The following is a 12,174-nucleotide window of genomic DNA, read 5'->3' as shown; positions in this document are numbered from 1 at the left end:
TGCTGCTAAGTCACTTCAGTTGTGTCCGACTCTTTGTGACCCCACAGATGGCAGCCCACCAGGCTCCCCCATCCCTGGGATTCTCCAGGCAAGAACACTGGAGTGGGTTGCCATTTCCTTCTCCAATGTGTGAAAGTGAAAAGTGAAAGTGAAGTCACTCAGTCATGTCCGACTCATAGCGACCCCATGGACTGCAGCCTACCAGGCTCCTCCATCCATGGGATTCCCCAGGCAAGAGTACTGGAGTGGGGTGCCATTGCCTTCTCCATAGGTACCATATATTATAGGTATTTATAGGGACATAAACAAAAGTGTCATGGGAAAAAAGAAATCATAGCATTTTTGTCACCACAGAGGTATTAACATTTAGGGTGTCAGTTGCAGGATAAACAAGAGTGTTTCTGGGCAGGCAAGAGAGGGAATGAAAATTCTGGTAAGAGGAAGTGGCAAGTTGCAGAGGCCCTGGAGCCTGAGAGCTCCTCTTATGTGGCTGAAGTGGGTGAAAGGGGCGATGCTCTCAAATGACCCCATGGCTCCGGCACCCAAGGTGTTGGATTCCGCTCAGATAGAAACATGGCCCCATGAAGTATAGGGGCTGCAAGCTGTGCCCTGGTGTTGGCAATCAGTGAAGCAACAGACAGCAGAAGCCCTGTACCCAGCAGAGAGCTGAAATCAACGAGTAATAGGCAGAGAGCATCACAAAGGCCACTGCAGCCATTTTTAGCAGCCAGTGTGTCAGGTGAGGTCTGGGAGGTGGAAGAAGACATCTATACTGTTGCTTGGGAACTGTCTGTGCTGTGGAGACAGTTTTAAAAATAATTTATTTTTAAAATACAACCGGCATAGGTATTAGTTCAGGTAACAGAAGCCCAGAGGCAAGCAGGGCTGCGGCATTCAGGCTCTGGTGCCAGATTTCTGGAATTCTCTTGTTTTTCTCCTCCTGTGTGTTGGCTTCAGCCTCAGGCTTGTAGCATGATGATTATAGCAGTTCTAGGCATCAGGTCCAGACATGACCATGTCCAGAGGAAGAAGGATTTCTTTTTTCTGTGACTCTTCCTTAGAGGTAAGAAAACCTTTCCCAAAGCCCCCAGATAGGATTATCCTCATGTTCCGCTGGCTAGCACTGGGTCCGTGACCCTTCCTGAACCAATGACGGGGAAGGGAAATGGAATTGCCACGCCTGGTGTTGAGCCACCATAATCCCAGCGGGGAGCAGCATTTACTTTCCCAAAATGTGGGAAGTGGTGGCTGCCTGAACAGAACTGAGGCTGGATAGACAGCCAGCAACCCCACCACAGACCTCAAAGGTCACTTTGTCAAGTCTGGCATGGTTCTCCACCTTCTACACCCTCACAGCAAGGGCGACCTGACCCACTCACAGACTTGGCCATTCTACTTCCCTATTTCTATCCCCTAGCCTGCTGGCTTTATGGCCACTTCTCAGAAGAAGTTCTTTAAGGAGCAGGTCAAGAATCTGGTTCTTATTTGATGCTAGTCTGGTGCTAAGCTGGGCAGGGCATGGAGCACTCTGCTTGCTGGCAGCCCCACAGGGTGGGGGCAGGGGGAAACCCCTGTGGCCTTCTAGAAACAAAAGAGGACAGCAAGCTTAGCCAAACTGCTTGGGCCTCGGAGCAGGTCTGGCAAGGAAGGGGTCATGTGGTGACAGAGAGTGCTTTCCTTAGGGACTGCAGTAGTCATCAGCCAGCAGTTTAAGGGGGCGGGGTGCAGATGACTGGCCTTCTGTGATTGGAGTGGGTACCTTGCTTCCTTCCCAGCTCCCAGGACTCCTGTTACGGTGCTAGGGAGTGCAAAACACCTATCCATCATCTCACGAAACATCAAGAGAGGGGAGGCTGGGAAGGCAGGACCCCTACCCCGATCATCAAGAAAGGTGTGTGGCAGGCTTCTCTGAATGTAGACTGATGCTCTGCTGGGTTCTTACAGTTCTTTATTTTTTATATTTATTTATTTATGGCTATACTTCAAGACATGCTGGGATCTTAGTTTCCCAACCAGGGATTAAACACGCGCCCCCTGCAGTGGAAGCATAGAATTAATCCCTGGACCACTAGGGAAGTCCCAGTCATGGCTCTTTATTTGCCAGAGGAAAATGAGGTTTCCTGCCTATGAGTTCTAGAGGTGTAGATTCCCAGTGCACGTGAATGTGCCTGGACCACTGGACATGGCAGCAGAGCCGCACAGAGAGTTCTCCTAAGCCTTCGCTTTAGGGCAGCGAATACAGTGTTGAAATGGATAATCTGCTATGTTACAACAGCGTCACTCTGCAGGGACTCCACAATGACCCTTCCCGGTGGCATGAAGCTCTGGGTGGACTCAAGCCGATGTGGCCACCTGTATCACAACAGTGAGGAAAGCAGGGGTAGGGCCTGTCTGAGTCTGGAGGAAACCTCCTCGCTGAAACAAAACTGAATCCATAGACGCTGATGGTGAACAAATGAGATCAAGGGGCAGTCAGCTCTCTCCTTTTTATGCTTATTTCCCTGAGTTATTTTTAGCATTACAGACAGTTTCCAGTTAACAAATGGGCTGGGTTCTGAAAGTTCATTTGTAATTTGGCTGTTTAGATTTTGGAACATACTTTCCCTATAAAAAAACAATGTTATAAATGGTGATGAGATTCCCAGGCTAGTTCTCCAAAGCCTATTTAACCCATAATGTAGCTAAAATACTGTCCTTCTACAATGAAAAAAAATTGTTTAATTGCAACATGAGTAATTAAACGAAACAGGGAAAACCATTAACACTGAATAAGAAGTAGATTTATGTTCATCTTGAATGATGCTGTTTGCAGAAAACCTAATTTAATTTAAGAAGAGGTCTTTCCAAGGGCTTTTTTGGGAATGGTGCAGGATTTATACTATTAGGGAGAAAGACTGGACTCTGTCCGATCCGCAGTTATTGTATATTTGCATGATGTAACGGGCTGCCTTTCCTGATTTTAGGCTCCTCAGAAAGTCTTCCGGTCTAAATTTGTTTTCTTATGTGGATTCTCACTGTTCAAAGTCCACGAAGGTGGTCTCCTTGGGGGTGAATTTTTGATTCTAAATCAGTAGGTTAGCATCTGTTTTTGAGAATATCCTGGGAAGAGCAATGTCTCAGTTCCACCAGCTCTGAGGCAGTGAGGGGATTAAGCCCTGGAGCCTTGAGGACTGAGGTCCAAGACCTGCCAGGGGTGCCTTCTCCAGGAAACTGCATCGGGCAAGGTTCCCCGGGGGTCAGCTGCACTGCCTTCTCCATGGCAACACCATCCTCACCAGGTGTCTCCTTTAAGACCTCCCTAGGGCAGCTCTTGGTGTGGATGGCTTTGGTGTCACCCAGGTATGTATAAGTCATGCCGGTCCCCTGTTGATTTTGTCCACGAGGCCATGTGGATTGGTTTATCGGATTGGTCCTATTCTTTCTGTTTGTGGAATGCAAGCCTTGGCCAGAAGCTAGAGAGTGAATAACAGTGTTTAAGCAAGTGTGCTGGCAGCAGAGGGGCAGGGGTTGTATATTGCAAAAATTAACACAAGGGCTTCCTATCCTTTTGTGTCTGTCCCTTTGCAATGTGGTGAAGCACTTTCTAACCAGAGGCAGGACCTTTTTCCCACTTGAATTTGACTTGGCCTTGTAACTGCTTTGACCAACAGGATTTTACCAAAAGTTCCTCAAGCGGAGGCACCTGTGCCCTGAGCCTTGGCTTCTTACTGCTCCTGGAAGTCTGAGACCTTCCAGTGTGCAAGCCTGTAATAGCTGTACAGAGGATGACAGGCCACACGAAGAACTGAAATGTCTCTGCCGACAGTCTGCTAAGCACAGATGTGAGGCCATCCTAGAGTGAGCCACCAGCAAGTAGCCACCGTGCAGCTGACCACAGGCAAATGAGAGAACCCAGTCCAGAACTGACAACAAACCCACACAACTGGGATGGTTTTATGCCACTAAATATTGGGATGGTTGTTACGAAGCACTGGTCATAGCAAACACCCTCTTCCAACAACACAAGAGAAGACTCTACACATGGACATCACCAGATGGTCAACACTGAAATCAGACTGATTATATTCTTTGCAGCCAAAGATGGAGAAGCTCTATACAGTCAGCAAAAACAAGACCAGGAGCTGACTGTGGCTCAGATCATGAACTCCTTATTGCCAAATTCAGACTTAAATTGAAGAAAGTAGGGAAAACCACTAGACCATTCAGGTATGACCTAAATCAAATCCCTAATGATTATACAGTGGAAGTGATAAATAGATTTAAGGGACTAGATCTGATGGACAGAGTGCCTGATGAACTACAGATGGAGGTTCGTGACATTGTACAGGAGACAGGGATCAAGACCATCCCCATGGAAAAAAAATGCAAAAAAGTAAAATGGCTGTCTGAGGAGGCCTTACAAATAGCTGTGAAAAGAAGAGAAGTGAAAAGCAAAGGAAGAAAGCAAAGATATAAGCATCTGAATGCAGAGTTCCAAAGAATAGCAAGGAGAGACAAGAAAGCCTTCCTCAGTGATCAGTGCAAACAAATAGAGGAAAACAACAGAATAGGAAAGACAAGAGATCTCTTCAAGAAAAATAGAGATACCAAGGTAACATTTCATGCAAAGATGGGCTCAATAAAGGACAGAAATTGTATGGACCTAATAGAAGCAGAAGACATTAAGAAGAGGTGGCAAGAATACACAGAAGAACTGTACAAAAAAGACCTTCATGACCCAGAAAATCACGATGATGTGATTGCTCACCTAGAGCCAGACATCTTAGAATGTGAAGTCAAGTGGGCCTTAGAAAGCATCACTACGAACAAAGCTAGTGGAGGTGATGGAATTCCAGTTGAGCTATTTCAAATCCTGAAAGATGATGCTGTGAAAGTGCTGCACTCAATATGCCAGCAAATTTGGAAAACTCAGCAGTGGCCACAGGACTGGAAAAGGTCAGTTTTCATTCCAGTCCCAAAGAAAGGCAGTGCCAAAGAATGCTCAAACTACCGCACAATTGCACTCATCTCACACGCTAGTAAAGTAATACTCAAAATTCTCCAAACCAGGCTTCAGCAACAAGTGAACTGTGAACTTCCAGATGTTCAAGCTGGATTTAGAAAAGGCAGAGGCACCAGAGATTAAATTGCCAACATCCGCTGGATCATCGAAAAAGCAAGAGAGTTCCAGAAAAACATCTATTTCTGCTTTATTGACTATGCTAAAGCCTTTGACTGTGTGGATCACAGTGGAAAATTCTGAAAGACATGGAAATACCAGACCACCTGACCTGCCTCCTGAGAAACCTGTATACAGGTCAGGAAGTAGCAGTTAGAACTGGACATGGAAAAACAGACTGGTTCCAAATAGGAAAAGGAGTACATTAAGGCTGCATATTGTTACTCTGCTTATTTAACTTATGTGCAGAGTACATCATGAGAAACGCTGGGCTGGAAGAAGCACAAGCTGGAATCAAGATTGCCAGGAGAAATATCAATAACCTCAGATATGCAGATGACACTACCCTTATGGCAGAAAGTGAAGAGGAACTCAAAAGCCTCTTGATGAAAGTGAAAGAGGAGAGTGAAAAGGTTGGTTTAAAGCTCAATATTCAGAAAACTAAGATCATGGCATCTGGTCCCATCACTTCATGGAAAATAGATGCGGAAACAGAGGAAACAGTCTCAGACTTTACTTTTTTGGCTCCAAAATCACTGCAGATGTTGATTGCAGCCATGAAATTAAAAGACACTTACTCCTTGGAAGGAAAGTTATGACCAACTGGCACCCCACTCCAGTACTCTTGCCTGGATAATCCCATGGGTGGAGGAGCCTGGTAGGCTGTAGTCCACGGGGTCACTAAGAGTCGGACATGACTGAGTGACTTCACTTTCACTTTTCACTTTCATGCATTGGAGAAGGAAATGGCAACCCACTCCAGTGTTCTTGCTTGGAGAATCCCAGGGACGGGGAAGCCTGGTGGGCTGCCCTCTATGGGGTCGCACAGAGTCGGACACTACTGAAGCGACTTAGCAGCAGCAGCAGCAGCAGCAGCAGCAGCAGCAGATAGCATATTAAAAAGCAGAGACATTACTTTGCCAACAAAGGTCCATCTGGTCAAGGCTATGGTTTTTCCAGTAGTCATGTATGGATGTGAGATTTGGACTGTGAAGAAAACTGAGCACCGAAGAATTGATGCTTTTGAACTGTGGTGTTGGAGAAGACTCTTGAGAGTCCCTTGGACTGCAAGGAGATCCAACCAGTCCATTCTAAAGGAGATCAGTCCTGGGTGTTCATTGGAGGGACTGATGTTGAAGCTGAAACTCCAATACTTTGGTCACCTGATGCGAAGAGTTGACTATTGGAAAAGACCCTGATGCTGGGAGGGATTGGGGGCAGGAGGAGAAGGGGACAACAGAGGATGAGATGGCTGGACGGCATCACTGACTTGATGGACATGAGTTTGAGTGAATTCCGGGAGTTGATGATGGACAGGGAGGCCTGGCGCGCTGCGATTCATGGGGTCTCAAAGAGTCGTACACGACTGAGCGACTGAACTGAACTGATACACAACTGGATCCAGTCAAGCCCATCTCAGAACCTTCCTTCAGAATCTACAGCTGCCTTCTATATAGATATGGTTCATCCCTTACGACAATAATAACCTTCTCCCTTCTCTTTGCCCCCTTCCATCAAAAGTCTAAGAAATCAAGCCACTCAAATCTACCCTGCCCGAACTACAGGCTTTGGAACAGATGCTTGGGCAATCATGACATTTTTCAATTTTGCACACACTTTGTGACTGACGGATGGATTTTAAGTCAATGAGGATACAACCTGAACTGTGGCTGCCACTTTAAGTGCAGGCAAAACCCATTAGCTGGGCGCGAACAGGCACAAGTTGTCTTACGATGCATTATCAGTGCCTGGTAATGCATCACAAGGGAGATCACAAATCCTCATTCATGGGGCAAGAAATGGCCTTCTGGAGAAGCACACACAATATGGAAATGGAGCTTGAGTGATTCTCCCAACTTACTGAGCCCACTCTGTAGCCCTTGGTTTTCAACGTGGAAACGGGAGGAGAGAGATGACTACTTCTCATTCTCCAACTGTGAAAAGCTGCCTTTCTAGCTATTCTTGGAACCCCAGAACCACAGGAGAGGGGGCCCCCTCTGCTGGCGGTCTTGTGGTCATTCTCAAGATTCCCCATAGAAACCCCAGATCATCCCCCCACTAGACGAACATTTCTCCAAAGAATTTAGGTCAAGTGAGGAAGCCATTGTCTCTGGGGTCATTAGGTACCCCCTGAAAGCCTCAAATGTCCATAAATGTAAAAAAATCTGAGGACAGAGCCTGCAGATTCCATGGCCCTTTTTGGTTTTCCCTAGGCCTGGGACACGGGCGAAGTCTCTCTCTTCCCGGCCTAGATTTATTTTCAAGGATTTAGCTCTGAGGAACGATGGGAATGTTTCAGCATGAGTGCGCCTGGCCAAGTGGAGAAAAAGCCCCCGATACATTTCACAGACATCAGCGAGGATCCTGCAAAGTCCATTCTTTCAAGAACAAAATTGCATTTTATGAAGCCGTCCCTTTTCTGTTTCATCTGTCAAGCAGGTTTGCTGAGAATAATTTAAATTTCATGCAGCAGCAACTGCAGGGCCGTGGAGCTTCCTTTCTATCCCATAAACAGGCCTGGCAGCCTTTCTGCTTCTCAGCGGCACTCTCCCCCTGGGCCATTGACTGCCTGGCGCCTAGAGCCAGAGTACTGGCTCCAAACAACAGGGGGATTGGTCTCCCCCAAATATATGAAAACTTTGTTGAACTCAGCTTCTCATTTACCTTTTCAAAATGAACTTTTATTGAGTGTATGACAAGTGGCAGGTACTAGTCTCTGCTTTTCTGCATATATTAGTTTAACCAATTCCCACAACACTTCCATGAGAAACATATCATTATAATTCCCATTTTGAAGACAAAGAAACTGAAGCTCGGAGAGGTCCTTGGCTCCTATGTGGTAAACACAGGATTCAAACCCATTTCTGTTTGACTCAAGGGCTTGAAGTTCTCACCAGCTGTGCAATGTTGAGTTGACAAATCTTCAGCCTAGATTTTTTCTACCTATAATACAAGAGGTAAATATACCCATTTTCTTGCCAAAATTCAGTATCTGCTGTCAGCTAGGTGGATGAGGGGATGGGAAAAGTTACCATAACAATGCTGCAATGTTGGTTACCATGGTGAACACATTGTGCCAGGCAGCCTGGGCTGCGGAAGGAGCCAGCCCAGGCTGGTTCTGTTTCTCACTCCCTAGGTGACCTCTGTAAGTCTTTTTTTCTCAAAGTCTCCCTCTTCTGACCTACAAAATACAGGGGTGGGGTTGCATGCTTACTTCTCTTGGGGTCTGGAAACTTGTGTCCTAGAGGATTAACAGCTGACCTATGCCCCAGGGAAGCAGTTTATTGGTCTGAACAAGGAGTGTGTGTGTGTGTTAGACTGTGTGTGAGTGTGTCTGTGTGTGGTGTAAGTGAGTCTATGTATGTGAGAGTGTGTCTGTGTGTGGTGTAAGTGAGTGTATGTGTGTGAGAGTGTGTGTGTGTGTGGTGTGTATCTGGCTAGGCCCTCCCCATGCTTCAGTCACCCAGGAGTTGTATTTGTCCAACTGGCCTTTCAGCCTTGTATCTAAAACATGCAAGAAATCTTCAGGCTCTGGAAAAAGGAAGAAACCAAAAGATCAACTCAGGCCTGGAGGCAGCAGTGACAGAAAAATTGTCATCATTTCCCTGAGCAGCCGCTGAGAGCACAGCCAGCCTTCCTCGCCCTGGAGAGCCAGGACTGCCCCTAACGCTGGGCAGAAGCAGCCCCACACTGGGCAGGGCAGATGAAGGGGCTGCCGTCTCTACATGGGTGGTGACGGCCTGGGATATGGGGGTGCCTGCAGCCCGTAGACCATGATGCTTACCCTGCTCCACGTCCAGCCCACTGCAGATGCTAAGGCCTGACAGTGCCAACATTTGTCATCTCAGGGGTGGTTCTGGCTCACGCAGCACTAGACCCTCTACTGAGGAAGCCAGGCCAGGACATTCAAGTGGCATTTACCAATATGGGGTGGTGAAAGTGAAAGTGGAGTTGTGAAAGTGTTAGTTGATCAGCCGTGTCTGACTCTTTGCAACCCCGTGGACTCTAGCCTACCAGGCTCCTCTGTCCACAGAATTTCCCAGGCAAGAATACTGGAGTGGGTTGCCATTTCCTTCTCCAGGGGATCTTCCTGACCCAGGGATCGAACCCAGGTCTCCTGCACTGCAAGGCAGGTTCTTTATTGTCTGAGCCACATGTGGGGCAGGGTGGTAGGAATACACAAAAGGAAGTGAAACCCACAACTCTGCTTCTGGCTTCCATGCAGCTACCTGCCTCCCCAAGTCGTCCACCAGAGGGGGCCTCTGCCTGTGTAGACACTGGGTTTTCAGGACCTCCATGGTGGTCCAGTGGTTAAGAATCCACCTTCCAATTCAGAGCACTTGGGTTCAACCCCTAAGAAGTAAGATTTCCCCAATAGCACGGAGCAACTATACAGGTGTGCCACAACCACTGAGCCTGCGTGCCACATCTAGAGAGTCCATGCATCACGATTAAAGAGCCCTCATGACCCAGTGAAGACCGGATGCAGCCAAATAAATTAAAAAAAGTCACTGGGATCTCTTGGAGGAAAGGGCCCATGGCTGACAAAAGCTTTAAGGTGCTCACCGCCATCATCCATTACTAGGCGGTGCTAACTCAGTCTCTGTTTGAGGGCCATTGGATGCCCTCTTCCCTCCAGCCCCTCTTGCTGACATGTCACCATGGTCATGTCACAAGGTCAGCTTAAGGCCTGCATGCATGCTAAGTCACTTCAGTTGTGCCTGACTCTTTGCGACCCTATGGATTGTAGCCCACCAGGCTCCCCATCCATGGGATTCTCCAGGCAAGAACACTGGAGTGGGTTGCCATGCCTTCCTCCAGGGGATCTTCCTGACCTAGGGATCAAACCTGAGTCTCTTATGTCTCCTGCATTTACAGGCGGGTTCTTCACTGCCTGCTGGGGAGCCTCAGCTTGAGGCTTAACCACTCACAAACTCAGTTCCTTTCCCTGCCTGCTTGGGGCCTAGCTCTTGTTTTCTTATCTGAAGCCTTACTTTTTCCTCTTGGTGAGGCCAGAAAATGATCACCTTTCCTTACAGGGGCATGGCCTTGTCCCGTAGGCCTCCCCTGGGCAACGGGGACAATGACAATGACCACAGTACTCTATAGGACATGTCCTGTGTGCCGGGCTTGACGCGATTCTGAACTCTTTACACGATTTTAACTCACACGATCCTCACAGCTCTGACAGGCAGGTATGACCACTTATTCCCGTGTTACAGAAGTGAGGCCCAGAGAGGTTATGCAACTGGCCCAGGGTCACTCAGTCAGCACAAGATAGAATGGAATTCAAATCCAGGCAGTCTGGCTCCAGAGTCTGTCTTCCTCTACTCCACAAAGTGGCCTCTGCCAACAGCCTCAACGGGAGAGGCATCCTCGGGTCACTCGGTTGCACCATCCAGGCCGCAGATTTGTTATATCCTGGCCTGTGAGTTCTCTGAGGGCAAGAGCCAAACCTTGGCTGCTCAGTGAACACGCAATTGGTCGACCAGGGAAACCACAGATACCTCCTATTGGCTTGCCTGTCACTTGATGTGGTCCCGTCTTGGGTTAGACAAATAGGCTGGGGACAGGAGTCTGGGGGGTCAGCAGTTAGGCCCGAAGGGCAGAATGGAACCAGAGCCCAAGTTCAGCTCCAAGGCCCTGGATGGAAGCCACTGCTGTATATTATCCTCCCTGCCCGCCCCCACTCCCCATTCTTCTGAGCACCCCAGGAATCCAGGGTGCAATCAGGCACCTTTGCTTGACTGGACAAGTCTCTGCAGGTGTGAAACTGGACTGGAGATGGTTACAGGGGAAAGTGTGCCAAGGAGCTGGCTGTCCACACAGGCGTGAACTTTTGGCCCCTCTCCCCTCCCAGCTGCCCAGCTTTTTCTTGCCCAGCTGTTGTTTTCTGTCTGAGGCCGGGTTCCTTTCCTCTGTATGCTGTGGTTTGGGGCCCAGCCAGTTAGAGATGATGAATATCAAGCTGCTTGAGAGGAAAGCAGGAGCCGTGTGGGCAGGGCAGGCCCTCCCCGAGTTTCCCCTTCACTTCCCTGGCTTGGCAGAGCCCAAACCCCGGCCTGAGGCCCAGCCTGATGCTGTCCCTAAAAAGGCCTCCATCCCTGAGAGGGTGGAAACCATCAAGAGGGCTCCTGGGCCCAGCTCCTCCCTCCCCACCTGGAACCCCGGCCATCAGCTCCAGACGCTGCCATCCTCCACATGGCCAACAGCTGGCCTAGCTGAGTGGCCGCCAGATGCGGCCGGCGGGGTAGCCGGCTGGGTCCCCTGGGCCGAGGTCACTGCCCCCAGAGCCGTCCTGGGGGCTGGCGCCTGGGGAGGAATGTGTTTGGCTGGTCCAGGGGCCTCGTGCCCACATTAAGCCTCCGTCTCTTCTCCCCTGTCCAACATTCCTTCCCTTTCCACCTCAGTGGGGCGGTGTTTTCATAACAGGAAAATAAAATCAATAAGGCACTTGCCGAAGATGTCAGTGCGCTCCAAGCTGGCCTCCAATGGCTCCATTGTCTCGGGCCTCTGCCGGGCACTGCGCCGGCAGCACTCACAGTTATTAATGGGAAGCGGGGCTGAAAGGGAGCTTTGAAAATCGCCGAGACAAAGGCTCAGCACACCTGGAGCGCCACTTTCCAACACCACCGCCACCTCACAATGGCTGGGGCTGGGGCTCCCCTGCCTTTAACTTTTCCTGCAACTTTTATGAAAGCACAAAAGACTAGACACACGCACATACACACACACACACACACACACGCTGGCCCTGAGACGGCTCCTAGGAGGCAGCTCTGACTGCCTGGCAGAGGTGAAGGGACCTGCAGAGTGCCTGCTCGCCCAGGACACTGGATGGCCGTGAATGGGCTTCCTGCCACCAGCCTGGGTCCCGTCCCTCCAGGGGCTCTGAGTGGCCTGAGGGGCACCAGCTCGGCCGGAAGCCAGGCAGGAGCCTTGGTGACATTTTCACTTCCACGGTCGCGGTTGGTAACCCAGACTGTTTTCTGCAGTTGCTTCTGGGGGCTGAAGCC

At 49.2% G+C, this 12,174-nt stretch overlaps 1 protein-coding gene across 2 annotated transcripts in view; it reads right to left on the bottom strand.

The window, feature by feature from the left end:
* KLHL29 (kelch like family member 29) overlaps nt 1-12,174 on the bottom strand; it is a 339,724-nt gene that overhangs the window by 135,110 nt on the left and 192,440 nt on the right. The window lies entirely within an intron of this gene.

Source organism: Moschus berezovskii, chromosome 11, assembly GCF_049115385.1.
Source record: "Moschus berezovskii isolate FMDL1 chromosome 11, NW_MosBer_1.0, whole genome shotgun sequence".
NCBI classification, from domain to species: domain Eukaryota; kingdom Metazoa; phylum Chordata; class Mammalia; order Artiodactyla; family Moschidae; genus Moschus; species Moschus berezovskii.
The sequence above is the reverse complement of the archived record's forward strand: the minus strand, read 5'-3'. Positions and strand labels throughout refer to the sequence as shown.